This window comes from Bos taurus, chromosome 21 (genome assembly GCF_002263795.3).
Source record: "Bos taurus isolate L1 Dominette 01449 registration number 42190680 breed Hereford chromosome 21, ARS-UCD2.0, whole genome shotgun sequence".
NCBI lineage: Eukaryota > Metazoa > Chordata > Mammalia > Artiodactyla > Bovidae > Bos > Bos taurus.
This window is the reverse complement of record NC_037348.1, coordinates 68,963,333-68,989,586: the sequence shown is the minus strand read 5'-3', so window position 1 is coordinate 68,989,586 and position 26,254 is coordinate 68,963,333. Positions and strand designations below refer to the sequence as shown.

Below are 26,254 nucleotides of genomic sequence, written 5' to 3'. Positions count from 1 at the left end.
CTGGGTGATGATGAGGCAGGGGTGGGAGACTGGGGTGGGGGTGGGTCGGGCAGCAGAGGAGCAAGAAGAGGCAGACAGGTGGGCTCACACACGTGGAGCCTCTCCAGTGCCCCTCTTCTGCAGACACAGACTCCACCTGGGGACCCTGCAGAGGGACCCTACATGAGGCTGTCCACCCCAGCAGCAAGCCCCTCCTGTAACTGGACTCATGAACCGGGCTGAGAGCTCCTTGGAGGCAGACAGAGGCCCCGGAGCCCTAGAGAGAAGAATCCTGGACGTGCTTGTTGCTGGCGCCCAGAGGGTCGAGTGCAGCCCCTTTGCCCCGCCTATGAGGCCAGCCTTGGCCACGGGCCCTGCCGCTCCTGCCACATCTGTGCTCCCGCCCCTAGATTCTTCCCCATCCCAGGCTTCCCTCTCTTGAGCTGTGGTCTCTTCAAAATCCACACGGGGTGACGGGAAGGCCCAGGAGAGCCCCAGTTACTTCCCAACCCCCACCTGGGGGCCCAGGATGTGTCCGGCTGGCCGTGACCTTTCAGGTGAGATTCATCCGGCTGCACAGGGCCTCGTTTCTCTGATCCCTTTGGGGGCTGGAATGGTGGATGTCCGGGCTTGGGCAAGTCTCCCCGGGAACCCTGGTCTGACAGGCTGTGCTGCATGGACGCCCGTGGGTGATGACGCCCAGCACACGCTGCTGACTTAGCTGCAGAGGGCAGGGCTCTGATGCAGACTCGGGGCCGGCGTGCCACACCCGCAGGTGGAGGACACACTCAGAGTCTGAGGAGCATCTAGCCGGCCCGTTGCACCTACAGGTGAGTCCAGGAAGGGAGCCGGACGCAGGACCTACATTCCGATCGATAGCAGGAAAGCGCTGCCTGCGTCTGTCTCCAGGGGAACAGGAGTGGGATGTTCTGTCTCTCTCCCCGTGCAGACAGCCCGCCCTGGGGCCTCTCGGGGAGCAATCTTCCCGCACGAAGGACTCAGTCCTTCCAATCCCATGACTCAGTAGCTTTGCTCAGGCTCTGGCTAGATTTGATCATCCTAGAAATTGTATCGTTGGCACGTCCCACTTGGAGGATGCTCAATTACCTGAACTGGGAGCAATCAGCATCTCATCCCCATGGCTTCAGTGAGGCAAGAACTGCTAAGCTTCTGCCCTGCTGGGCTTGAGTTTCTGCCATGGCAAGGCGAGCCCCCGCCTCCAGGGGACAGCACCCCCCACCCCGCCTGGACATCCTGGCGATTCATGCAGGACCACTGTGAAATCTTTTCCAATTTGCCTAAAACTGAAAACAATCAAGCCCCTAAGCAGGAAGTGTCTGCAGTGATTCCAGCTCACTTTAGGGGATTCTTCTCATGGGGCAGCACCCCAGTGCCTGGAAAGGGTTCTGATTTCATGGTAAGATGGCTCAGTGCTCAGCGCTCCATGCTCAGGTACTCAAGTTAAGTCTGACTCTTTGTGACCCCCATGGACTGTAGCCCACTAGGCTCCTCTGTCCATGGGATTCTCTTGGCAAGAATACTGGAGTGGGGTGCCATTTTCTCCTCCAGGATATCTTCCCAACCCAGGGATCAAAACTGTGTCTCTTACATCATCCTCATTAGCAGGCAGATTCTTTACCGCTAGAGCCACTGGGAAGCCCACGACAGAGTGGGGCTGCTGCTGCCTCGCTTCAGTCGCGTCCGACTCTGTGCGACCCCAGAGACGGCAGCCCACCATGCTCCTCCGTCCCTGGGATTCTCCAGGCAAGAACTCTGGAGTGGGCTGCCATTTCCTTCTCCAATGCATGAAAGTGAAAAGTGAAAGTGAAGTTGCTCAGTCGTGTTTGACTCTTCGCGACCCCGTGGACTGCAGCCTACCAGGCTCCTCTGCCCATGGGATTTTCCAGGCAAGAGTACTGGAGTGGGGTGCCATTGCCTTCTCTGGATGGAGTGGGGAGGGGGGCACTTTCACAAAGAGCAGATGAAAAATCCCTGGGGCAAGGTGGTGATGCCCTGGGTTGGTCCAGGATGCCCAGGCTTGCCCCTGCCTGTGTCACCCAGCACAACGCTCCCACCCAGGAAGCAGGGTTCTGGCTGAGCTCTCGACATGCCCTGAGCCTGTGCCCTGTGCTTCCTGGCCTTGTGCAGGGCCCTGGGTATGGGGGCTCAGCTCACACAGAGGGCAGGACAGCTTTTACTTAACTTCACTGAGCCTCATTTCCTCATCTGTAAAATGGGGATTCCATGATTCCATGCTGCCTAGAATGTTGTATTTTGTCAACTGTAGCATTCATAGCTTTTAGTAGTGTATTAATAGAGTAGTGCAATTAACCATTATTTTTGTTGTTGTTAGTTACTCAGTCATGTCCAGCTCTTTGTGATTCCATGGATTGTAGCCCACCAGGCTCCTCTGTCTATGGAATTCTCCAGACAAGAATACTGGAGGGGGTAGTCATTCCCTTCTCCAAGGGACCTTCCTGATCCAGGGATTGAACCCAAGTCTCCCACATTGCAGGCAGATTCTTTACGGTCTGAGCCACCAGGGAAGCCCCAGTTAATGGTAATTAAGCCATGGTCATAATCTAATCTTAGAGCAGTTCCGTCAGCCTGCCCTCTCAAGAAACCTCGCACTGTTAGGAATCACTGCATCACCTCGTCCCGTTTCCAGTGGCCGCTGATGTCCCTTCTGTCTCTGCAGATTTGCTCGTCCCCATGCTTCGTGTAAAGGGATTACCGCGTGGCCCTGACGACTGGCTGCCTTCACGAAGCACTGCGTTTCCATCCGTGTTCCGGGCCGTACCAGCACTTCATTCCCTTTATCAAATGACTTTCTGTCGTAAGGACATGTCACGCTCTGTTTACCCGTTCTCACTGATGGACATTTGGACTGTTTCCATCTTTCAGCTGTTACGAATGATGCTGCTGTGAACACGCGTGTATGAGTTTTTGTGCAAACGTGTGGCTTCATTTTCCACAGGGTTTCCATAGGTTTTCGATGCCCAGGAGTGGAATTGCAGGGTCATGGGTCACCCTTCGTGTAATTTTGAGAAACGGCCAGACTCCTTTCCACGTTCCCACCCACAGTGTGTGAGGATTCTGATTTCGCCACAGCCCCCCCAACACTGGTTGTTTTATGGTTTTGGGTTTTTTGACAATGGCCAACCTGGTGGGTGTGAGGCTGTGTCTCACTGTGGTTTTGACTTGTGTTTCCCTGTGACTAATGCTGGGGAGCATCTTTCCACGGGCTCGCCGGCCATCTGACCGTCTTCCTTGGAGAAATGTCTGTTCTAGCCCTTCGGCCGCTGTTTGGTTGGTCGCTTCTCTTTTCCCTGTTGACTGTCGCCCAGGAGTTTGTGAGACGGCCTGAGAGGAGGTGCCGCCCCCGCTCCCTGCACTGTCCCCCGTGTCCAGCTCTTCTCCAGCCTTCCGAGGTTTGTTTTCTCCGCAGAACAGGTGGGGCTGGGATGTCAGGATGGCCCCACGGCTCCTTGTTCATCTGACAGCTGCCCCCACCCCAGGTGCTCACAGAGGCACACGGCACCAACCTGCAGACACCGTCAGTGCTGGGGAGCCGGTGGGGGATCGATGGGCTGATTCTCACGGAAATTGCTTCCGGACGTGTCTGTGTGGGCCCTTCTGGCAGCCCAGGCCCTCCAGGTCCTCTCGTTCAGCTTCACTAATAACAGGAAATTGCCCACCAGTTCCTGATGGCCGGCAGCTCTTTTTGCAACGTGAGGCGTGGGCCTGATGCCAAGGTGGGGCGCCGGGGGATCTCCCCTGGGTGCTGTCCCCAGGGCTGCGGGGGGAGAGCTGATCCTCGTCCTGCCCTGGGGGCCTGGGTCCAGGCGAGCAGGTGGCCTGTGTTCCTGGGGTTCTGGAGCCGGGTGAGTGTCCGGGAAGGGCGGGGTATAGGCGGCCCAGGGAAGTGAAGGCCTGAGAAACCCCTGGGGGTGAGGACCACTCTCGGCAAGCCCCTCTTCTGCCAAAGCTGCTCTGGGGAAGCCCAACCCTGAGCCCTCACCAGGGGGCCCAGGCCGCCAGGCCCTAGGGTCCCCTAGAGTGGGGGCGGAGACACCCACCCAGAGTCACACGGTCAGGGAGGGAGCCTCTGGCACCAACAGTCCTCTTGCCCAAAGCCCCTGACTCAGCTGAGACTGCCGCTCATGCCCCTACTGTGCCCGGGCGTGGCCCTGCAGTCCTGCTAGACGGGCATCACACAGGAGGAAGCCAGGGCACAGAGAGGTTGAGTAACCTGCCTGCAGTCACACAGCTGGTGTCCAGAACTGGAGCCCGCGCTGTGAGCCCTGTGCCCTGGCCTGAGGGCTGACCTCCGACCCAGGAGGAGGCACTCCAGAGTGGGAGTGAGGGGGTCCAGGAACTGTAAGACCCCTTCTCCCTCCCCAGACAAAACAAGATGCTTGTCTGGAGGCGTGTCCACACTTCCACCCTCCGCGGTTCTTGGGTCTGGTTCACTCACGTGTCCTCCCTGCCTCCTTGCTTTTATACTGGAAGAGGACAGTGAGGGTCTCAGTTCCCAGGAGCTGGCAGCTCAGATGGCCACTGGCCGGCCGCAGAGGCACAGCCTGGGCCGCCGGCTGGCCTGGATGGAAATGTGGCTGGCGGGGGCGGAATCCTGCTGGTCCCAGGGCCTGCCTTGGCCTGCCCCAGGCTGCCGAGACCAGGCATGGGACTCATGTTCTGGGGGCTACGGGGATGTGATGAGTGACCTCTGGCTGCAAGAACTCCCGCTGGGCAGCTGGCGCTTCCCAGAAAGCAGCGCTGTGGGCGGTAGGGTGGGGAAACAGCAGGCATGTGGGTGGTGTGTGTAAAGCTTGCGTCACACGTGCGTGAGCATCACACGTGCGTGAGCATCACACTTGCGTGAGCATCACACGTGCGTGAGCAGGACCAAGCCGCTGGCCGGAGGCTTTGTCCATGGACCTGCCGACAAACCCCTCTCTCAGGGGCTGGAGTCCAGTGTGCGGGGTGTGGGCCCCAGGCCCCAGGCTTCCGAGGCTGCCCATCACCCCGGGGATGGTGCGTCAGGAAAGCCTTCGGCGGGAACTCCGGGGCTGAGGAAGACGGTTCTCAGGCTGGAAGGGGCTGAGGGCTGAGCCACCTAACTGCCCTTTTCTTTGTTTGGGGCCATCTTTGTTCTTTCTCTCCCTTCATCCGCACCCCTCCTTCCCCTGTGGTTGGCAGGATTCCCGGAGGCCCCTATGGCCTGGTGGGCACATCCTGGGGGCCCCAGGGAGAGAGGAGACCTCACTGCTGTGAGTGGCCACCTGTGTCCACAGGCAGATCCTCCTGGGGTGAGGGGAGGGGGGGTGACCTCTTCAGAGGGAGCTTCCTGGAAGGTGAGGAAGCAGAAGCAGCTGGGAAGAAATGAAACCAGCAGCCCTGTGTGAGCTGCCGGCCGGTGCCCCGGGAGTGGGGTGCAGTCCCCAGACAAAGGGCAGAAGGAAGATGAAGACCGCCATCCCCCAGCGTCACCCAGAGAGCTGGCAGGGCGGCCCGAGCTCCAGGAAGAGGTGCAGCTGGCCGACCCCGGGACTGCGGCTCTCAGCTCCTGCACAGATGAGCAGCTGACCCACAGCTGGGCTCCCACCCCGAGGAAACTATGAGATCGTTCGTCTAACATATTTGTGTTTGAGCCACCAGGTGATTTGTTTCGGATCTTTGGGAACCAGTGTGCTCTGTCAGCCGGAGAGCTGGCGGTGGGGGTGCAGGAACTCGAGGAAGCTTCCCCTGGGGCGTCTCCCCATCTGGGCCACAGACGGAGCAGGCCCGGCCCAGGGAAAGCTGCTGCAGAGCCAGGCCCACCCAGGCTGGGGGGCGGGACTCGACTGGGAGACTCATGGGGAGGGGTGGGCTAGGCCCCCAACTCAGCCACCCCCAGCTCCTCCTCCCTGCCAAGCCTGCTGGGCACAGAGAGGCAGAGCTGCCTGTGGGCACTTTTCCCCGTACCAGTGCAGCCCGCCCAGCCCAGCGGGTAGTTGGGGGGAACCAGGATCCCCACTAGGGGTGAGTGCACCCGGCCAGGTGGGCCGCCAGAGGCCCCTGGTGACCCCTAAGAGGTCACCCAGCCTCCTGCCCTGCCTCTCCCACGTGCTATGGATAAGACACTGCATAAGACAGCAACAAGTAAAATAAACAAGTGAGACTGAGTCAGAAAAGGCTCTGCGCTGCAAAAAGAGACAATCAACAGAAGGGAAGGCACGCAATCAAACGGGAGAAAACGTCTGCAAACCACGCATCTGCTGAGAGGTTCATATCCAAAACGGAGGGAACTCCTACAATGCAAGAGCAAGAAAACACAAACGATCCAGTTAAGAAACAGGCAGAGGAGTTGAACAGACATTTTTTTTTTTCAAGAAAGACCTACAAATGGGCAACAGGTGCATGAAAATGTTCTCAACATCACTAAGCATCAGGGAAATGCAAATGAAACCATAGTGAGACATCACTTCACCCCACACCTGTTAGAAGGGCTGTTATCAAAACACAAGAGAGAACGAGAGTTGGTAAGGGGTGTGGAGGAGAGGGGACCCTGCGCACTGTTGTGGGAATGTAAGTTGGTGCAGCCACTGCTGGAAAACAGGATGGAGCTCACTGAAAAAACTAAAAATAGTTACCGGATCGTCCAGCAAGCCCACCTCCGAGTGTATATATATATATTTTTAATACAGACTCTTGAAGTTTAATAACTTTTCAAAGTAATGCAAGAGCATCAGTCAAGACAACATATTTTATAAAAGACATAATTTGGTTTAATTTACTATAACTAGTTTCCAAGTGTGTTTATTTTTAATTAATTCATTTAATTGGAGGCTAGTTACTTTACAATATTGTACTGGTTTTTCCATACGTTGACATGCATCAGCCATGCGTGCACATGTTCCCCATCCTGAACTCCCCTCCCACCTCCTTCCCCCGAGTGTATATTTGAAGGAGATAAAGTCACAATTTGGAAGAGATGCCTACACCCCTATGTTCGAAGCAGCACCATTAACAACAGCCAGTAACGAAAGCAACCTACGTGCCCACTGATGATGGTAAAGAAGATGTGCGATGTACCTACAGTGGAATATTATTCAACCACAAAAGAAGGAAATCTTGCCGTTTGCAACAACAGGGATGGATCTTGAGGGTATATCATGCTAAGTGAGAGAAGTCAGAGAAAGACGAACGCTGTATGATCTCACCTCTGTGTGGAATCTAAACACCCTGATCACGCAGAGCGGCTGGTGGTTGCCGGAGGCTGGGGGTGGGGCAGTGGGGCGATGCTGGCATATCGGTTCACTTTCAGCTATAAGATGGGTGCGTTCTGAGGACAGAATGTGCAGCGAGGTGACTCTAGTTAATAATGATGCATTTTTTTAAAGTCTGTGTTTAATTTTTGGCCGTGCTGGGGCTTCGTCCCTGCGAGCAGGCTTTTCTCTAGTTGTGGGGCGTGGGCTTCTCGTCGCGGTGCCTTCTCTCGCTGTGGAGCCAGGCTCTAGGCGTTCGGGCTTCAGCTGTGGTAGCGCACAGGCTCAGCAGCTGTGGCCCACGGGCTTAGTTGCCCTGTGGCATCTTCCCAGATCAGGGATCAGACCTATGTCCCCTGCACTGCAAGGCAGGTTCTTAACCACTGAACCACCAGCGAAGCCTGGTAATATTGTATTTTATACAAACTTGTAGCTATGAAAGGGAAACCCTAATTTTTTCCTCAACAACCTCAAACGGTAATTATGTGAGATGATGGATGTGTTGACTGATCTTATTGTGGTAAAGATTTTGCAATACATATTCGTGTTCTAAGTCACTTCAGTCCTGTCCAACTCTTTGCGACCCCACAAACTATTTCTCACCAGGCTTCTGTGTCCGTGGGATTCTCCAGGCAAGAGTACTGGAGTGGGTTGCCGTGCCCTCCCCCAGGGGGTCTTCCCAACCCAGGGGTCACGTCTGCGGGTCTCACATCTCCTGCACTGGCAGACACGCTCCTCACCAGTAGCGCCATCTGGGAAGCCCTAGCAACACACATACGTGTATCAAATCACCCATTCTACAGTTTAAATTTTCATATGTTGTATGTCAGTTGTATGTCAATCAAGCTGAGAGAAAAAGCAAGGAAGGCAAGCCCTCCAGGCGGCCTGGCCAGGCCCTCAGGCTCTTTAATAACGGAGGTCCGCGTACACCTCACCTTACTCATTTGGGAGGCTGCCTCTCCGTGGGCTCCCCTTGTTTTCAGCTTCAGAGTTACTCTTGCTGCCTTTGTGGACAGTGTCACGAGTGGAACCATCCTTGCTCTTCTATTTTAATACACAAGTATCTGTGTTGTGGGCTGAATCTTGTCCCCCACATTCATATGCTGGAGTCCTAACCCCCAGGACAGTGCAGAACGGGACTGCATCTGGAGACAAAGGTCTGTAGGCTCAAAGCTATGGTTTTTCCAGTGGTCATGTATGGATGTGAGCTGGACCATAAAGAAAGCTGAGCGCTGAAGAATTGATGCTTTTGAACTGTGGTGCTGGAGAAGACTCTTGAGAATCCCTTGGACTGCAAGAACAAACCAGTCATTCCTAAAGGAAATCAACCCTGAATATTCACCAGAATGACTGATGCGGAAGCTGAAGCTTCAGTATTTTGCCACTTGATGTGAAGAGCTGACTCACTGGAAAAGACTCTGATGCCGGGCAAGATTGAAGGCAGGAGGAGAGTGGGTTGGCAGAGTATCAGAAGGTTGGATGGCATTACTGACTCAATGGACATGAATTTGAGCACGCTCTGGGAGACGGTGAAGAGCACGGAAGCCTGTTGCGCTGCAGTTCATGGGGTCGCAGTCGGATACGGCTTAGTGACTGAACAGTAACAACAGACAGACGTTAAGGTGGGCCTAATGCGACACAGCCGGTGTCTTTATCAGGGGCTTGGGACACAGGCACGTGCGGGAGGGCGTCCGTGGGAGGATCTGGGAGAGGACGGGGTCTGCAAGCCCAGGAGAGAGGCCTCAGGGGAGACCAGTCGTACCAACACCCACATTGGACTTCTCGTCCAGGGAGACAATAAACGTCGGCTGCTCAGACGCCTGTGACACTTCGTGATGGCCATCCCAGCAAACCAGTAGTGACTGAGACTTGGGGTAAAAGAGAACCAGCCAATGGTTCTTTTCGCTGATCTGCTGCAGGTATGGGGACTGCTTTCAGGGCTCAAGAGTGGGCTCCTGTCTAACACTCAGAAATGAAGTGTCCAAGGAGACACACGTGCTGGCAAAGCAAGAGGCCTTATTGGGAAGGGGCGCCGGGCGGAGAGCCCGAGGGTAAGGGAGCCCAGGAGAACTGCTCTGCCGCGTGGCTCACAGTCTCGTGTTTTATGGCGATGGGATTCGTCTCCAGGTCGTCTCTGGCCAATCATTCTGACTCAGGGCCCTTCCCGGTGGGGAGTATGTCGCTCAGCCACGACGGATCCAGCGAGGGAGATTCTGGGAGGTAAGGCAGAACGTGTGCACTGGCGTCTCATCTCTCCTTTCGACCTTTCCCAAGTTCTTCCAGTTGGTGGTGGCTTGCTAGTTCCGAGGTCCTTCCCAGAGCCTCCTGATCTAAGAGCCTCCTGATCCTAGCCACTCATGTGAGGGGCCAGGGCAGGCAGTCTCAGTGTGTGTTCCCCTAACAACGTCCCTAGTGGACTTTCCACACGTGCTCTTAGCTGTCCTGCTGCCTCCCGAGGCCCCAGAGGACCCGCTCTCTGCTTAGCAAATGGGTAGCTTGGGTTCTGAGTTTTAAGTGATCGATCACTGATACTTTAATTTATATTTCCCTGACTACTAGTGATTTTGAGCACTTTTTATATGCCGTTTCCCATTCGAATTTACTCTTTAGTGAATTCACACTCTTGGCCCATTTTTTTTTTTATTGGATTGTTTGTTTTTCTCCTATCAATTTGTAAGCACTCCACATCTCATAGACAGTAGCTTCAGATTGTCATTCTCATTGTAGAGAGCTTTTTGTTTCTCCAAACTCATTGTTTGTCCGTTGACTTTGTTTTGGGCGTCAATCTGTAGATGCGCTTTACGCTGTTGTACAGCCCCACGTTTATAATGTAATTCCTTCAGAGTTTTCAGTGTTTAGTAAGGACTCCTTACTCCAGCATTGCACAGTCTCCCAATTTTCCTGCAGTGCTTTTATTTCACCTCACTTTATTTTACATTTGAGTCCTTAATCTGCTTAGAGTTTTCTCTCGATTAAGAGGTGAGAGTGGCTGTGCGTTCATGATCTTCGGGAGGTAGCAAGCTGCTCTGGCCCCATTTATGAAATGCTGCTTCCTTTTACTCTGAGACAAAGCCCTTGACCTACATGAGCTTGTCAGTCAAGCCAAGGCATTTCCTGATTGTGCTGTGTGCATTTAGGACTTGGATTTGCCTTTAATCCATTTTGAGTTTATTTTTGTGTATGGTGTGAGAGAGTAGTCCAGCTTGACTCTTTTGCATGTAGCAGTCCAGTTTTTCCAACACTATTTATTGAGATACTGCCTTTTCCTTATTGCATATTCTTGCCTTCCTTGTTGTAGATTAATTGCTCTTATAATGCAAGTCAGTCAGTTGCGTCTGACTCTTTGCGACGGTAGCCTGCCAGTCTCCTCTGTTCATGGAATTCTCCAGGCCACAATACTGGAGTGGGTAGCCATTCCCTTCTCCAGGGGATCTTCCCAAGCCAGGGATCGAACCCAGGTCTCCCGCATTACAGGCGGGTTTATTTCTGGGCTCTCTATTTTGTTCCATTGATCCATGTGTCTGTTTTTATGTCAGTTGCTGTTGCTGTTCAGTTGCTTAGTTGTGTCCAACTTTTTGTGACACCATGGACTGTAGCACACCAGGCCTCCCTGTCCTTCACCATCTCCCGGAGTTTGCTCAGATTCATGTCCATTGAGTCAGTGGTGCCATGTAACCATGTCATCCTCTGTCTCCCCCTTCTCCTCTTGCCCTCAGTCTTTTCCAGCATCAGGGTCTTTTTTAATAAGTCAGCTTTTCGAATCAGGTGGCCAAAGTATTAGAGCTTCAGCTTCAGCATCAGTCCTTCCAAAGAATATTCAGAGTTGATCTCCTTTAGGATGGACTGGTTTGATCTCCTTGCTGTCCAAGGGACTCTCAAGAGTCTGCTCCAACACCACAGTTCAAAAGCATCAATTCTTCGGTATTTAGCCTCTTTTATGGTCCAGCTCTCACATCCATACATGACTACTGGAAAAACCATAGTTTTGATTGTATGGACCTTTGTTAGCAAAGTGATGTCTCCGCTTTTAAATACGCTGTCTAGGCTTTTCATAGCTTTTCTTCCAAGGACCAAGCGTCGTGTCATGGCTACAGTCACCATCCACAGTGATTTTGGACCCCAAGAAAATAAAATCTGTCACTGTTTCTACTTTTCCCCCATCTATTTCCCATGAAGTGATGGCTCCAGATGTCATGATCTTAGTTTTTTGAGTGTTGAGGTTGTTTTTTTTTTAAGTAATTATTTATTTAGCGGAGTCAGGTCTTAGTTGCTGCCTGTGGGATCTTCAGTTGAGTCATGCAAACTGTTAGACGCTGCAGGTGGGATCTAGTTCCCTGACCAGGGATTGAACCCCGGGCGCCTGCACTGGGAGCTCCGAGTCTTAGCCACTGGCTCACCAGGCGAGTCCCCTGAGTGCTGCGTTTTAAGCCGTTTCCTCCTCTCTCCTCTGCACCTCCATCAGCAGGCTCTCTATGCGTGCTGTGTGCTCAGTCGTGTCTGAGTCTCTGTGGCCCCTGGACTGCTGCCCGCCAGGCTCCTCTGTCCATGGGATATCCTCAGGCAAGAATATTGGAGTGGGTTGCCATGTCCTCCTCCAGGGGATCTTCCCACCCCAGGGATCAGACCTGGATCTCCTGCACTGCAGGCAGATTCTTTACTGAGTCAGATTCCTCTTTACTTTCTGCCTTAAGAGTAGCAACATCTGCGTATCTGAGGTTGTGACATTTCTCCTGGCAATATTGATTCCAGCTTGTGCTTCATCCAGCCTGGCATTTTGCACGAGGTACCCTGCATAGAAGTTAAGTGAGCAGGGTGACAATGTACAGCCGTGTTGAACTCCTTTCCCGGTGCTGAACCTGACACTTGTCCCATGTCCGGTCAGCATTAGGAATGATAGATCATGTTGGCAGCGTGTACCCTTAGTATGATGTGATGAGGATGGCTCTCTGCCTTTCCCAAACCCAGAGCCCCAGTCTAATCATGAGAAAAACACCAGACAAATTTCACCTGATGGTCATTCTTTAAGATACCTCTAACTTTTCTCATGTTTGGGCTCCTAAATTTATTTTCAAAGTTCTTTATCAGTTTTACCATTATTTCTTTCTCCCTATATGTTTGCTCTTTTCTCATTTTTTTTAATGATGAGAAAAACAATCACATATTTATTAGTTTGATCTTCAGTTCAGTTCAGTCGCTCAGTCGTGTCCAACTCTTTTCGACCCCATGAATTGAAGCACGCCAGGCCTCCCTGTCCATCACCAACTCCTGGAGTTCACTCAGGCTCACGTCCATTGAGTCAGTGATTCCATCCAGCCATCTCATCCTCTGTCGTCCCCTTCTCCTCCTGCCCCCAATCCCTCCCAGCATCAGAGTCTCTTCCAATGAGTCAACTCTTTGCAGGAGGTGGCCAAAGTATTGGAGTTTCAGCTTTAGCATCATTCCTTCCAAAGAACACCCAGGACTGATCTCCTTTAGAATGGACTGGTTGGATCTCCTTGTAGTCCAAGGGACTCTCAAGAGTCTTCTCCAACACCACAGTTCAAAAGCATCAATTCTTCGGCGCTCAGCTTTCTTCACAGTCCAATTCTCACACCCATACATGACTATTGGAAAAACCATAGCCTTGACTAGATGGACCTTTGTTGGCAAAGTAATGTCTCTGCTTTTGAATATGCTATCTAGGTTGGTCATAACTTTCCTTCCAAGGGGTAAGCGTCTTTTAATTTCATGGCTGCAGTCACCATCTGCAGTGATTTTGATCTTACTATTAAATAATATCAGCATTTGGGTGTATGACTTTCTGGACATTATTTATGTATATAGTTTTAGTTTGTTTTCGTTTTTAATAATATTGCTATGGCAATACAAACTATTAAATAACATGAATCTCATTTCTGCTTAGCAATTGATTCTTTTCCCATGCTAGTGTTCTTTAATTGGATTAGTTAATGAAAGTGTAGTATTTAATTAATTTTTATAATGAATTTTTATTGTCCTTGATAAGCATTTAGAGGGTTTTCAACATACTGTTTAGATACCACCATGATGACCATTCTTGAAGCAGTTTTATACTCCAGGGTCCTCGGATCACTGGAGCAGCTGGTATCCTGTGCTGTTCCTGGGAGGAGAGCCGGGGACCCTTGATAAATGAAGAGTCACCCTAGGTTTGCCTCAAGGAGGGGGGTGGGGACTGTTTCCTGTTCTCGCCAGCAACGCAGTCATGCCAGCGACTCACAGGGCCCCCAGCCCCCGTCAGGAGCTCAGACCCTCATCCGTTCCATCAGGGCGTCCTCACCTGGCCTCTCCTGGTCTCACCGGGGGTCTCACACTCGGACCCTCATCCATTCCATCAGGGCGTCCTCACCTGGCCTCTCCTGGTCTCACCGGGGGTCTCACACTCGGACCCTCATCCGTTCCATCAGGGGGTCCTCACTGCTCTCCCTTACCCGGTCTCACTGGGGGTCTCACCTCCTGGCTCGTGGCGCTGCCCGCGGCCCTGCACCAAACCTGTGACGAGGGAGGGTCCACTGTAGACCCTGCTGGTCTGCCAGGAAGCAGAATGCCCAGGCGAGGCAGCTACTGCCTCCTACAGGGGTCGGGAGGCGGCGTGGCTGGCGAGATGGCCGGTGGGGGGCTGCGGCTCCCTAGTGCACTGGTCTCCCCGGCCCCCGGTGTCTGGCACCGACGGAAGGCCAGGCACGGACGGCGGGCAGGTACGCATACACTTCAGCCTTCAACCCCCAAAGGCAGCACAGTGTGGCCCCCTCGAGGGGGCAGTGCCGATGATCCGTGGGCTGCACTCCGTGCCCGCCACACCCGGGCACAGGGCTGCCTGACAGCGCCACTCTGAAGGCTGCCATCACTGTGCCGGGTCAGAGCCTCCTCAGAGCCGGCCATCCTCACACAGACCTCCCAGAGCCTCCGCTGTCCTCCGGCTGGAGCCAGGGTGAGCCCAAACTTGTTACTGGCCCTGGGCAGTCAGGCCTCCGGAAGTGTCCTCCTGGGGCCTCTCATGCCAATAAAACGAGATGGAGTTTAATTCCAAGAGTTGCACGCTCACACTCCAGAGTCCATACTCTTCCTGACCCCCGCTCATAATTTTTATGCCCTGTCTTCCGGGCCACTGACTTGGGTCTAAACGACAACCACGCTATCCTTCAGTCTGGCTCCTGAAAGGCTGCTTGTTAACTCCGGCGACAAGCCTGCACCGTCCTTGAAGCCACTTCTGCGTCTTTCTGCCCTCACTCACTCCACTTGCCCGTCTCCTCCATCAGCAACGTGGATGCTTTTGGCTCCGCCTGCTCTTTTGTCTCTGGTGGTTGCCCTTCCGCACCCTCCCTGTTTGGGGTGTTTTCTTTCTTGGCTCCCTGGGGCTCAGAAGCGGTTACTGTGTTCCCTGCACGTAGCGGTTCGGCAGGTGGTGGACTCTGTTGAGGCTGATGATGTAGAAAGAGGCGCGTGGCCAGCCCCGTGTGTCTCCTAAGCTGCCGATTCCACTTTCTGTCTCTCCAGCCATCCCAGGGCCATCTGGGAGCCGGCACCCATTTCAGGGTGGGTGGCCAGATCGATCTGAGAGCAGAGCAGACCAACCTATGCCTCCAGAATCTTCTTCCCACTGTTTATCCTGGAAAAATCACATTGGACACCCCAACTCTATGCCCCTGAAAGAGATAAAGAGACCAGGTCGTCCCCACGAGGACCAAGGCCAAAGCCACTTCTCTGCAACTTTCCGAGGGAAAGCACGTCTCCGAGCCCAAGGATGACGTGTTCCAAACATCAGCCAGTTAATGGTTTGCGAGTCACAAATTCTGCAACAAAGTGACATAAAGGGACGGTGTTTCTCTCCCACTGCAGTGAGCTGCCAGGGACCACTGGAGCAGAGCAACGGGAAAGGCTCAAGGAGGAATCTAGGGGCACTTGGAGCCGCGTCCCGGAACATGGTCCGCACCCTCGATGGCGAGTCCATGGTGTCAGGAAGAGATGTGTGGTGGCTCAGGGAACCACCTGTTAATCACAGCACGGTCAGGGCTGAAAAGAACCGATTGATTGCCTGGCTCCTCCCTCCCTCCCTCCGTCAGCTCACCCTTGGCCTGTAAGCCAGTTAGACGTCCCTGCGTGGCCTCGTGCTCACAGCTCCCAGGTCTGTCTCATGAGCTGTGGGCCCGTGGATGCCTCTGACCACCTCTCCACTGTGCCCCCTTCGGCTCACATCCTCCACCCTGGACCTCACCTCTCCCTTTGCGGGGAGGCCCTGAGCACAAAGAGCTTCATGGTGGGAGGTCCCAGAAGCCTGGCCGCACCCCAGCCTGTTGCTATGCTACGCCCTTTGTGTCCTGTTGTCTGGGGAACATGAGCCCATCAGGGGCTGTGGGGTGGACACGTCCTCCTAGAGATGGGTGGACGCTGGCAGTGCTGAGGAGGGGCACTCTGAGGCCCTGGGGCAGGCGGAAGGAGGGCAGTCGGAGAACCCAGAGGGCCTGGGACCCCTGGGCTCTGAGCCCAGCAGTAACACAGCTTCTCCTCTGGTGGGACAGACATGTTTCCACCAACTGTTCGCTCCGGACAGAATGAGTCTGCCTCTTCACTGGACCAGGCACTATTTTTTCAGTATAGGAGCATCATCAGTGATAAATCCTTGGATAAGGGCTCCCTTCTCCTCCGAGAGTTTGTCCAGTAAGCGTCCTGGGTGCGGGCAGGGCAGGGATAACCAGAGTCACAGGGTTTGAGGGGGCTGCCAGCAGGCCCCAGAAGGTGGGCTCACGGCCGTCCTGACCGGTCACATAAGCAGGAAGGAGGAGATTTTGCCTTGTGACCGAGGAGATTTTGCCCCAGGAACATAAGCGTAGAATGGTGCCAGGAAATCTCATGTAATTCACATCATCAGTAGGTGGTCGGAGGTAAGCTTACTGTCATCTTAGAGGATGCAGACTGGGTTTAAGTCCACCGCTTCTCGGTGGAAACTCTCAGATGATTAGAGATAGGAAGGTGACCTTAACAGGTGAAGGGCAACTGCTACCAACACAGCAGACTGCCGGCTTCGGTTAAAACTTCAGATGCAGCCCGTGGAGGTTGGGACTGGGAGAGCTGATGTCTCTCATGGCTGTTACTCTCTACAGCATTGATGGTCCAACCAGCGATACAGGACAGGAAGAAAAGCGGATGAGGACAGGAAGGCAGACACGAGGCAGCATTTACGTAGACAACGTACCTTTCTGCATAAAGAAATTTTCAAAAAATTTTGCAGTTAGAATTAATCAGGTTTGATATAAGGAGGTATAAAAACCCAAGGCATTTCTATGCAACAGCCATCACTAACTGCAAAGTGCAAAGAAAAAACACACCCCTGCAATAGCTGTTGAAGTATTGCTCAGCAGTAGAGAAAGACATGCACCACCTCCAGGGAGGAGACAGTGAGATCTTACCACAGGATGGAGAGGGAGATTTAACTGGGGGCGAGACAGCGCGCGAGCAGAGAAACTCAGCTTTAAGTGTTTGGTTCTCTTTTAAAATAATCTGTAAACTGAATGTAATTTCATTTGAAATTCTAATGGCACCCCTCACGGCACCTGCTCAGGTGAGTTTCTGCTCTGCATGGAACATTGAAGGGTTTGTCCCAGCGAATATCAAGGGTCGGGCCAGGGCTATGATAGACTGCATGAACAGACAAGCCATTGGATGAGAGCAGGGCCCCAGCCAGACCTGCACACCCCTGAAACTGGGGTGCCTCAAAGGCAGCTACAGATCAGCAGGTAGTCACCTGTCACCAACAGGAAAGCAAAATAGTTCAGGTCATGAACTAATTCTGTACAGAGAATAAACTTCATGTGGGTTAAAGTCTTAACATTTGAAATGTTGAATTTTAGAACAGTTAGGAAAAAACTGTAGGAGAATGGCTTTATGATGTCAGGTACAGTACAATTTGTTAAGCAAGACATGCAGGCACAAATCATAAAACTGCAGTTGATCAGTTTGACTATCTGATAACAAAAAGCACCATTAACAAAGTTAGAAGTTAAAAAAAATTAGCCACAGACCAAGAGGAATTATTTTCTATAAACACAGCCGAACAATGATTATCCAGCATATATAAAGATCTCACAGTAATCAATGAGACAACAAGAGCAGAGAATTGGGAAGAGGAGGGGAGGTTCAGGAGGGAGGGGATATGTGAATACAAATAGCTGATGCACTTTATTGTACAGCAGAAACTAGCAACGCTGTGAAATAATTATACTCCAATAATGAAGCATAAAATGAAAAGCCAGGAAAAAAGAATCAATTAAAACAGGGCAAAGATGTGACCACACGATTGACAAGAGAGGTGACTGAACGGCCAGTGCCTTCTCCCCCGGAAACTGGGAGATGCAAACTAGAGCAGCGGCGTTACAGTCACCGGGGTAACAGAGGTTAAGGGTCGCGGTAACAGAGGGGCCACGGTGAGCAGGCTGCAGGGCAAAGCCAGGGAGGTGCACTGACCACACCCTTTGAAGAGAGATTTGCCCACTCCTGCAGCTGGGTAGACCCTTCTCCCAGCAAGTCCCTCTCTCCTTCTGGGGACATGGTTGCATTTTGCACAGGAACCGGAAGTGGGCGGCCCCTCTAGGATGGCCCATCGGAACAGGGGAAGGCGTCAGGCGGGGACAGGTCGGTCCTTAAGATGGAGGATGCGCGGGCGCGGGCCACCCTGGACCTGTGATGCGGCGTGAAGGAGGAGACAAGAGGACTTCCCTGGTGGTCCAGCTGCCGATGCAGGGAACGCGGGCTCCACCCCTGGTTCGGGAAGACCCCCCATGCCGTGGGGCAGCTGAGCCCACGCGCCACAGCTACTGTGCCCTAGGGCCTGGAAGCCGGAACTACTGCTACAGCTACTGAAGGCCGCGTGCCTGGAGCTCGCGGTCCGTGACAAGAGAAGCCCGAGCGCCGTAACCACAGAGTAAGTCCTGCTCACCGCATCTAGACCAAGTCCACACGCAGCAACTAAGACCCAGCACAGCCAAGGAGAAACAAACAAAAAAGATGCGCAATTACACACAGGGTCTGATATCGTTTGTGCAAAGCTTTAAAATACAAGTATCTTTACAAAACAACACGCTATATTGTGGTAAAGATAGCAAGACGTGACCAGTGAGGCTGCCGAGAGAAGAGAGGGAGATCAGATGGGTGGGTGCTGCCCAGGGCCCCCTCCGTTTTAACGCAGCACTTCTGAAAACATCACCCGAAGCAAACAGCCGGACGCTAACGTCTGGTAGGTCCGGGTGGTGAGTACAAACCGTCCTGTGTAATTTGTTTGGAATGTTCCAACTATCCTGTGATAAAACACTGGGATAGAGACCAGAGATCCCCGGGGAGTCAGGGTGGGGTGGGGGAGGAGCGCAGGGACGAAGAAGAAATAGGAGAAAACAGGAGCTGCTAAGGTGGCAGAATAGGATAATAGGGTGGAAAGTGAGAGAGTGGAAATGGAAAGAGCTCAGGGTGGAAATGAAAGAGGAGAAGAACTGTCCCAGATATGCGCTTGGAGGAGGCGGCTGAGAGCGTCTCAAGGACGCTCATCTTCAACAGATGATAATTGAACACCCGTCGGGAGCCAGGCCCCGGGACTCAGAGCCGTCCCTCCCGGTGGACTGCTCTTAGCGTGCACCGCGTGCCCCCCGCCCTGAGCCCTGCAAAGGTGCCGGGTACAGGCGCGTCTCAGGGGCCTGGCGTGCATGAGCCGGGGCCTCCGAGGTCTGGGTCTTTGCTTTTCTGGAGACGTCCTCCGTGGACCGCGTCAGGCATGTTAGGGGACACCCAGCGGCAGGCATTTTCTTTAATTTTCCGTTCCCAGTAGCAGTGCTGACCCGCGCACTCCCCAGGGCTAGGCAGAGTCAGTGCCTCCCTGGCTGTGCCCTCTCCTCCGACCCACGCACTCCCCAGGGCCAGGCAGAGTCAGTGCCTCCCTGGCTGTGCCCTCTCCTCCAGCTCGGTGGGCGGGGGCCGGCCGGTACCCACCGCCCGCCCGGTGCTAACTTTCCAGTGGAGTTTGGTTTTCATCCATTCCCAGCTGGGCTCCATTTGGCTCAGTTAGCACGTGGCTTCTGTTCCTTTCCCGTCCACTTTCGGTTCAGTCGACGTCAACGTCGGTTCAGCCCAGTTTGTCTCCAAGGTCAGCGTCTACTTTGCTTAGCGGCTCCTGTGCCCCAGTCCAAAGCTGGGTTCTGTGGGGAAGACGCGCCGTGGGGCCTCAGCCCACCCCGAGGTGCCCCGGGAGCAGCTGTCAGTGTGTGGGGGCCACGAGCCCTGTGTCCATGTGCAGGGTACCAGCTGAGTGTGAGGCAGGCCCAGACTGCTCCCCAGGCAGCCCCACGAGTGTGGGCAGGTGTGCTGCGGTCACAGGCGTGTGAGAGCCGGCAGGAAACACGACAGAACTCAGGAAAGCACCTTCCGCAAGGCAGGGTCTCCAACGTGCTGTGTGTGCCGTGAGCTCCTAAGGCGGGACTGACGTGGAGGGTGTTCTAGAAACTATCCACTAGTTCCAGGCGACCCGGGCTGCTGAGGGCGAGTCCTGGGCCGGGGTCAGGGCAGCTGGGTTCTCAGCTGCAGCTGACCGATGGGGGTCTCGTTGGGGGGGCCCCCATCTTTGTCTGCTGGGGCAGAGGTTGTGCTGACGGCCCAGCTCCGGGGTCCCCAGCCTCTCCAGGCCCCACATGGTCATCGTGTTTCAGGCTAGCCTATGGCTGCTCCCAGCTCTCAGGATTCCCCAGGACGGAGTCCCCGAGCCCAGCCTCTGCAGTGGCCCATGAGGGACTTCTTGCTCATAAAGCCGCAAACCCCACCTGGCAGAGTCCTGGCTCAGCGGCTGCTCTCCTGGGACACTGCATCCAGCCCTTCCCAGGGGCCGGGAAGCAAAGTCTCACCGTCCTCTGCCCTCCAGACGATGGAGTTCCAGACTCCCCACAATACCGCCCAAAGTGGAGTCTCAGACTCTTCAGAGCAGGAGCAGGTTGCCTGGGAAATTTGAGGATGCAAGTTCAATTCTTCGTTATTTACGAACCAACAGGGAGGGGTTTATTACTCGGATTACTCACTAATCATCCCCCGTAAATGCAGGAACTGACAAAATCCCACAGAATCAATAACATGGTAAGTTCCCCGTCTAAATCATGGCACCTAGCATTCTTGAGTAAACCTTTCGGTAATTTACAAAGGCTGTTGAATTTTATAGTAAGTGTTTTTCAAACCAAGCTGGATTCTAAACAATAATGACTTTTTAATGTGGCTCTGTGATTACATTGTCATGGTGAAATACGGGGGTCTCTGACTGCATCCGAAATGAGCCTGGTGTGAATTACTTGCCGGCACAGACCAGCGCGGCCGCAGGTAAAGCAATCTTCATAAATTACCCTCCAATCCGGGTGGCCTGGCAGGCGAGGCCTGATGCCAATGTTGGCAACTTAAATTTCAGCGGACAATTTGTAAACAAGCTCTTCCTTTTGTTCCGGAGCGGTGGCCACGGCCGAGGGCCTCTCGGTGGCGGAGGGCCGTGCCTCCTCGGTCCGCCGGGCAGACACCGGCTGTGACCTTGTATGACGCCAGTTACGGGGCCACCAGCCTACAAGCCTGCTGACGTGAAAGGTGATGAGCTGGTCCCGGTGAGCCTTGAGCCCAGTGCCCTGTGGCCCGCACGGCTGGTGGCTGCTGTGCCTGGCGGTACGGGTGGGGATGTTCTGAGGCTGGTGCTGGCGGAGGGCAGGGCGCGGCTCTCCAGCCGTCGGGGACTCCTTCCCTCTTTCGTTGTTCTCCGTGGCTCCACGTTCTGCCGGGAAGGCCCAGAGGTCCCAGCACCCCGAGACTGGGCACCTGCCCACCCTGTCTCTGAGTCACCGAGTGACCGTTTGGGTGGTTCAGCTGCCCCCGGGCCCGGCACCAAGCAGGACTCAGGGACAGACAGGGCTTGGTGAGGGACATTTGCTACCCGTTTGCCACCTGGGGGATGGTGGGGGATGGTGGGGGATGGGAGGACACTGGAGTCACCCCCTCCCCTCCCCATGGGCCCTGTGCTGGGGCTGTCCCCTCAGGCCTCCCCGCTGCCGCAGCCTGGGGTGAGCTGGGGGCTCCTCTGGACGTACCCCAGCTCGTCCCTAAGTCCAGAGCCGAGCCTGGCCGTGTCAGGAGACCGGGAGTGGGGGGAGTTTGCAGAAGGCGTACACACCTGGGCTTTGGGAGCCATGAGGGGCTGCGGGAGGCAAGGATTCTGGAAGCTTCTGCAGTGGCAGAGTCTCCAGAGTGAAAAGGTCCCTCCCCCTCCCCTCCCCCTCCCCTCCCCCTCCCCTCCCCTCCCCTCCCCCTCCCCTCCCCTCCCCCTCCCCTCCCCCTCCCTCCCCTCCCCTCCCCCTCCCCTCCCCTCCCCTCCCCCTCCCCTCCCCCTCACTGCATCTCAGGTGTCTCCAGGGCTCAGGCCTATTTCTTTTTTTCTTTCACTGTGCCATGTGGCATGTGGGATCTTAGCTCCCTGACCAGGGATCGAACATGGAACATGTTCGAACATGCCTTCATTGGAAGCTCAGAGTCTCAACCACTGGACCACCAGGGAAGTCCCAGGCCTGTTTAAAAAGTCCCAGATTTTATAAACCCTGTTCTACACCACTGTTTTCTTTTGTGATATTATATAACCTCAGGGCTTCACAGCTAAACATGTTGATTCCAACATTCTGTGGGTGTAACTCCCCGGGACCCCCAGCTTCCGCCTCCCGTGGGTTTCAGGGTGGATCCCGAGCTGCCTGCTCCATCGGGGGCTGCATGGGGCCATCTGTGTCTCAGAGTGGAGACCCCCCACACCCCAGGTCTCAGTGATATCTGCCTTCCAGAAGCCGTCCCCACAGGAAGTGGGCAGTGACGTGGGCTGAAGAAGGGGCTCACCTTTACTAAGTGCTGCCAGGGAAACGTGGGCTTCCCTGGTGGCTTAGCTGGTAAAGAATCCACCTGCAATGCAAGAGACCTGGGTTCAATCCCTAGGTGGGGAAGATCCCCTAGAGAAGGGAATGGCTACTCACTCCAGTGTTCTTGCGCTTCCCTGGTGGCTAAGCTGGTAAAGAATCTGCTCACAATGCGGGACACCCAGGTTTGATCCCTGGGTGGGGAAGATCCCCTGGAGAAGGGAATGGCTACCCACTCCAGTATTCTTGCACTTCCCTGGTGGCTCAGCTGATAAAGAATCTGCCTGCAATGCAGGAGACACAGGTTTAATCCCTGGGTGGGGAAGATCCCCTGGAGAAGGGAATGGCTGCCTGCTCCAGTATCCCTACCCAGAGGGAAACACAGAGCGCGGGGCTGGAGAGGCCGGAGGCTCACTGGGGTGGAGGCCGTGCGCCCTGGGCCTCCTGTCCTCAAGGCTGACAAAGGAGCTGTGTGGGGTTGGCGACCCAGCCCAGCTCCCCGTGATGGGGGTTTGGGGTCCTCAGGCCAGCTGCTCCTTGGTGAACCCCAGGAAAGCCCCGTGGCCTGTCAGCAAGACTTGTGATGATGGGGGCAGGGAGGGGGATCAACAGCAGCTGCAGCCCCTGGGAAGGGGTTGTCATCATCTGCTTTGTAGACAGGACACCGAGGCTGAGAGAGGAAGGGACCCCACCTTCCCGTGGGCTGCAGGGGGTAAGGGGAGGGTCTCCTGCCTCTCACTCAAGTGCCTTCTTGCTTTGTGCACAGCCGGGGGTGGGGCAGGGAAGCTTGCTCAAGTAGGCGGGCCAGGACCGACAGTCAGCAGCATGGCCTCCTCCGTCCTCACAACACCTCACCTTCTTATCCCCATTTTGCAGGTCTGAAGACTGAGGCCCGGAGTGGTGATGACCCGACCAGCCTGAGGCTGCACACCCAGGAGCTGGGATCCAAGCTTCTTCCCCACCCAGCAGTTGTAGGGTAAGCCCTCATTCACAGCCAGCCCTTGTCCCGGGCCCCTCTGCCTGCTCCTGTGGGAACGGGGTTAGTGAGGGCGCCTGACTTCACACAATTGCTGAGAAAGACAGATGAGTCAATGAATTGCAGACAGGGAGACTCCAGTGAGGGGTGGTTATTAAGCTCCTCCTCGGCATTTAACAGAAGCGCTTGTTTGCAGCCAGAGGACTGCTTTTGAGAGGAAAAAGGCCCACCAGTAAAGCAGCAATCTCTTTAATCTCTCTCCTTCTAAATCTAAAAATGAGGAAGACGAACTCAGGAGCCGAACGGCCTCCCACTCAGACATCAGAGACACGGACCGAGTTTCCGTGGAGCGGACCTGGGCTGGGAAGGCAAAAGAGCCCCCGGGAACACACCAGGCGCTCGGGGGAGGAAGCGCCAGGGAGAGCGTGTCCAAATTAACATATGAACTTCCAGCCTACGCGCCAATTCAGAATCTGATTGAACAAACTGCTCTTATTAAAGTCAATTGGCGAACATTCTATTATAAAAACAAATGAAATCCTCCCGTCTACCAGATAAATAATTTTCTCCCCACACCTAAGCAGGAGGCATTAACTTAACAGGTAATGATCTAAATTATGTATTAAACTCAATTACTTTTTATGACTACTTTACAATTAGGGCGCCCTGATTGACTCGCCTGCGTGGAGACTTCTCACGCTGTACCTGGTCTCCGGCCGGCTCTGTGCATGCTGCTCACCCAGCTTAATTGAGTGTGTCTCTCCCTCGCTGCTCTAACCAGCCACAAGGTGCGGCTTCTAATGAGGAATAAACAACACGGCTGGCATGATTACCAGCTAAATCACCCGTCTGCAGAGTCACTCTCAGCAAACACTTCTAATGCAAAACTATCTCCCTGCCTTCCAGCCCCAAGCTTCCCTAATCAAGATGCATTCCCAAGGCGGGCTCTGGGGGAAGCCAGGGTTCCGCCTGGTCTGGTACCACATTGTTGCTGAGAGGAGCCTCCAACCTGTTACGGTCCGAGTCCCCGCCGTGTGCTAGTCGGCGGGGCCATCCGTCAGCAGACACCCCACCGTCAGAGCTCTCCCTGTTCAGCTAGGAGCTCTCCTTCTAAGACTGCAGATTCATCTGACAGGGGTCGTGTGCGTGCTCGCCTCCGCCCGTCTGGGCTGCTGTGACCGAGCCCCCGCACACGGGGCGGCTTATGAAAAGACATTTACTCCTCGCGGTTCTGGCGGCGGCGAGTCTAGATTAAACCACCAGCACATTCAGCGTTGAGTGAGGACCAGTTTTCCGGTTCATAGAGAGTGTCGAGGTCTTCTCACTGTGTCCTCACTGGTGGGGGAGTTCGGGGGTCTCTTATTAGGGCACTAACTCCACTCTCAGGACCTCGTCACCTCCCATAGACCGGCCTTCAAATGCCATCACCTTGGGGGTTAGGCGTCCACATGTGAATCTGGGGGGAGGGCACACTCAGTCCATTACAGGCTATACTTTTCTAACAAGCACCAAACTACCTTTTTTCTTTGGGTCACGCCTTAAGGCTTGTGGGGTCTTGGTTCCCTGACCAGGGATCAAAGCTGTGTCCCCTGCATTGGAAGTGTGGAGTCTTAACCACTGGACCGGCAGGGAAGTCCCCCAAACTACTTTTAAAGTAAAAGAAAAAAATTGCATAGACCCCCTCCCACACACTAAAACACTGCTCTTTAGCAGAGTCCACTTTGCGCCGTTGTGATCGCAAGTGCAAGACACGGCCCAGCACACAGCGGGACGTGGGTGCGAGGGAATCAGGCAGGTGTGCCAGAACCTTCGCTCACCAAGGATTCTCTGAACAGTTGCGCCGTCGGACACTGAGCAGAGCAGGCAGAGGCGGGGCCGTGGGGCTGGCGGGATCAAGGTGGGGTTCGGGGCTGAGCCTCCGCAGGGCCTGTCTGGCGTGGTAAGGGCTGCGGGGGTGGGGGGAGCGGCCGAGGACGCCCGGGAAGGCCTGCACGGTCACGCAGGCTGGTCGGGAGGGTGGCTTTGAGGAAGTGACTCAAGGTGGGGAGCGCGTTGCTGCCGCAGAGCTCAGGGGCCGCGAAGGTGATGAGCACCCCTCGCAGGGTCGGGGCGGCAGCCTGTGGGGTGAGCCGCCTCAGGCTGGGCTTCCGCAGAGGCTTCTCCCTCCTCCCCGCCACAAGCAAAGCGCAAGGCTGGACGGGGCAGTTCCCAGGGAGGCCCCAGGGGATGAAGGGAGGCCCCCTTGTGGGGGTCGGGGGGCTGGGACCCCCCAAACTTCTGGGGGTTTGGCCCCTGCTGGCTGGCCTGGGCTGGGCTTGTCCCCCCAGGCCTGGGAGCAGCCTTGAGAGGGGTCTGGTCGTGAGTGAGTCGTGTGTGTGTCGGCTGGATGGGGGTAGGTGAGCCTAGGGTGGAGTTGGGTGGTCTCACAGGTCGGGCAGTGGAGAAGAGCCTCCCTGCTGGCCCCGAGAGGACGCCCTGGAGAGCCGGAGACCAGGCCTGGGTGGCCCCTGGGCCCCCTGCCAGCCCACCTGAGGGCCCTGAGGGGCTGAAGCACAGGCTGAAAAGGCCCCCAAACCTGCAGCGACGCAGGGCCCACGTCTCCAGCGGGAAGGCGCCCGGGGGGCGGCCTGGCGGCGGCTGTCCAACCCCAGAAAAGAAGCCCCCCGTCGTCTGCATTCACGGTGCGGCTTCCCGAGCCTGCACAGATGGCCGGCGCTGCTGAGGCCCAGGCCGCCCCTCGCGGCCCTGCGGTGCCCCTCCGCCCGAGCGGCAGGAGGACCCTCTCTCCTTCAGGCCAGCAGCGAGTGGAGTGAGGCTCCGCGGCGGCTTTCAGGTGCCCGAGGGAGGGCGAGACAGAGGCAGCAGTGGGGCCCGGACAGTCGGGCGGGGCCCGGAGGGACCCCCAGGAGGGCTGCTGTGACGAGTGGAGGGCCGTGCCGCCCAGGCCCCGCGGAGGCGGCGGGGTGGGGGGGGGCGTGTGAGTGCACGTGGGTATGAGTGTGCTGTGTGAGCATATGTGTGGTGTGTGTGTGTGGTGAGTGAATGTGTGTGGTATGTGAGTGTGTGGTGTGTGTGTGTGTGGTGTGTGAGTGTGTATGGTGTGTGTGTGTGGTGTGAGCGTGTGTGGTGTGTGTGTG

At 55.1% G+C, this 26,254-nt stretch overlaps 1 long non-coding RNA gene across 4 annotated transcripts; it reads left to right on the top strand.

Moving 5' to 3' along the window:
- The first annotated feature begins 15,503 nt into the window (after positions 1-15,503).
- LOC112443179 (uncharacterized) lies at positions 15,504-24,598 on the top strand. 4 transcript variants are annotated; one of them, XR_009492238.1, is made up of 4 exons: positions 15,504-15,902; positions 16,346-18,162; positions 23,018-23,117; positions 23,778-24,598. It is a non-coding gene; the product is annotated as an uncharacterized lncRNA (long non-coding RNA). The 4 variants fall into 4 exon arrangements; XR_009492237.1 differs by having other exon boundaries at positions 15,504-16,126; positions 17,807-18,162; XR_009492236.1 differs by lacking the exon at positions 16,346-18,162 and having other exon boundaries at positions 15,504-16,126.
- The last annotated feature ends 1,656 nt before the right edge of the window (positions 24,599-26,254 follow it).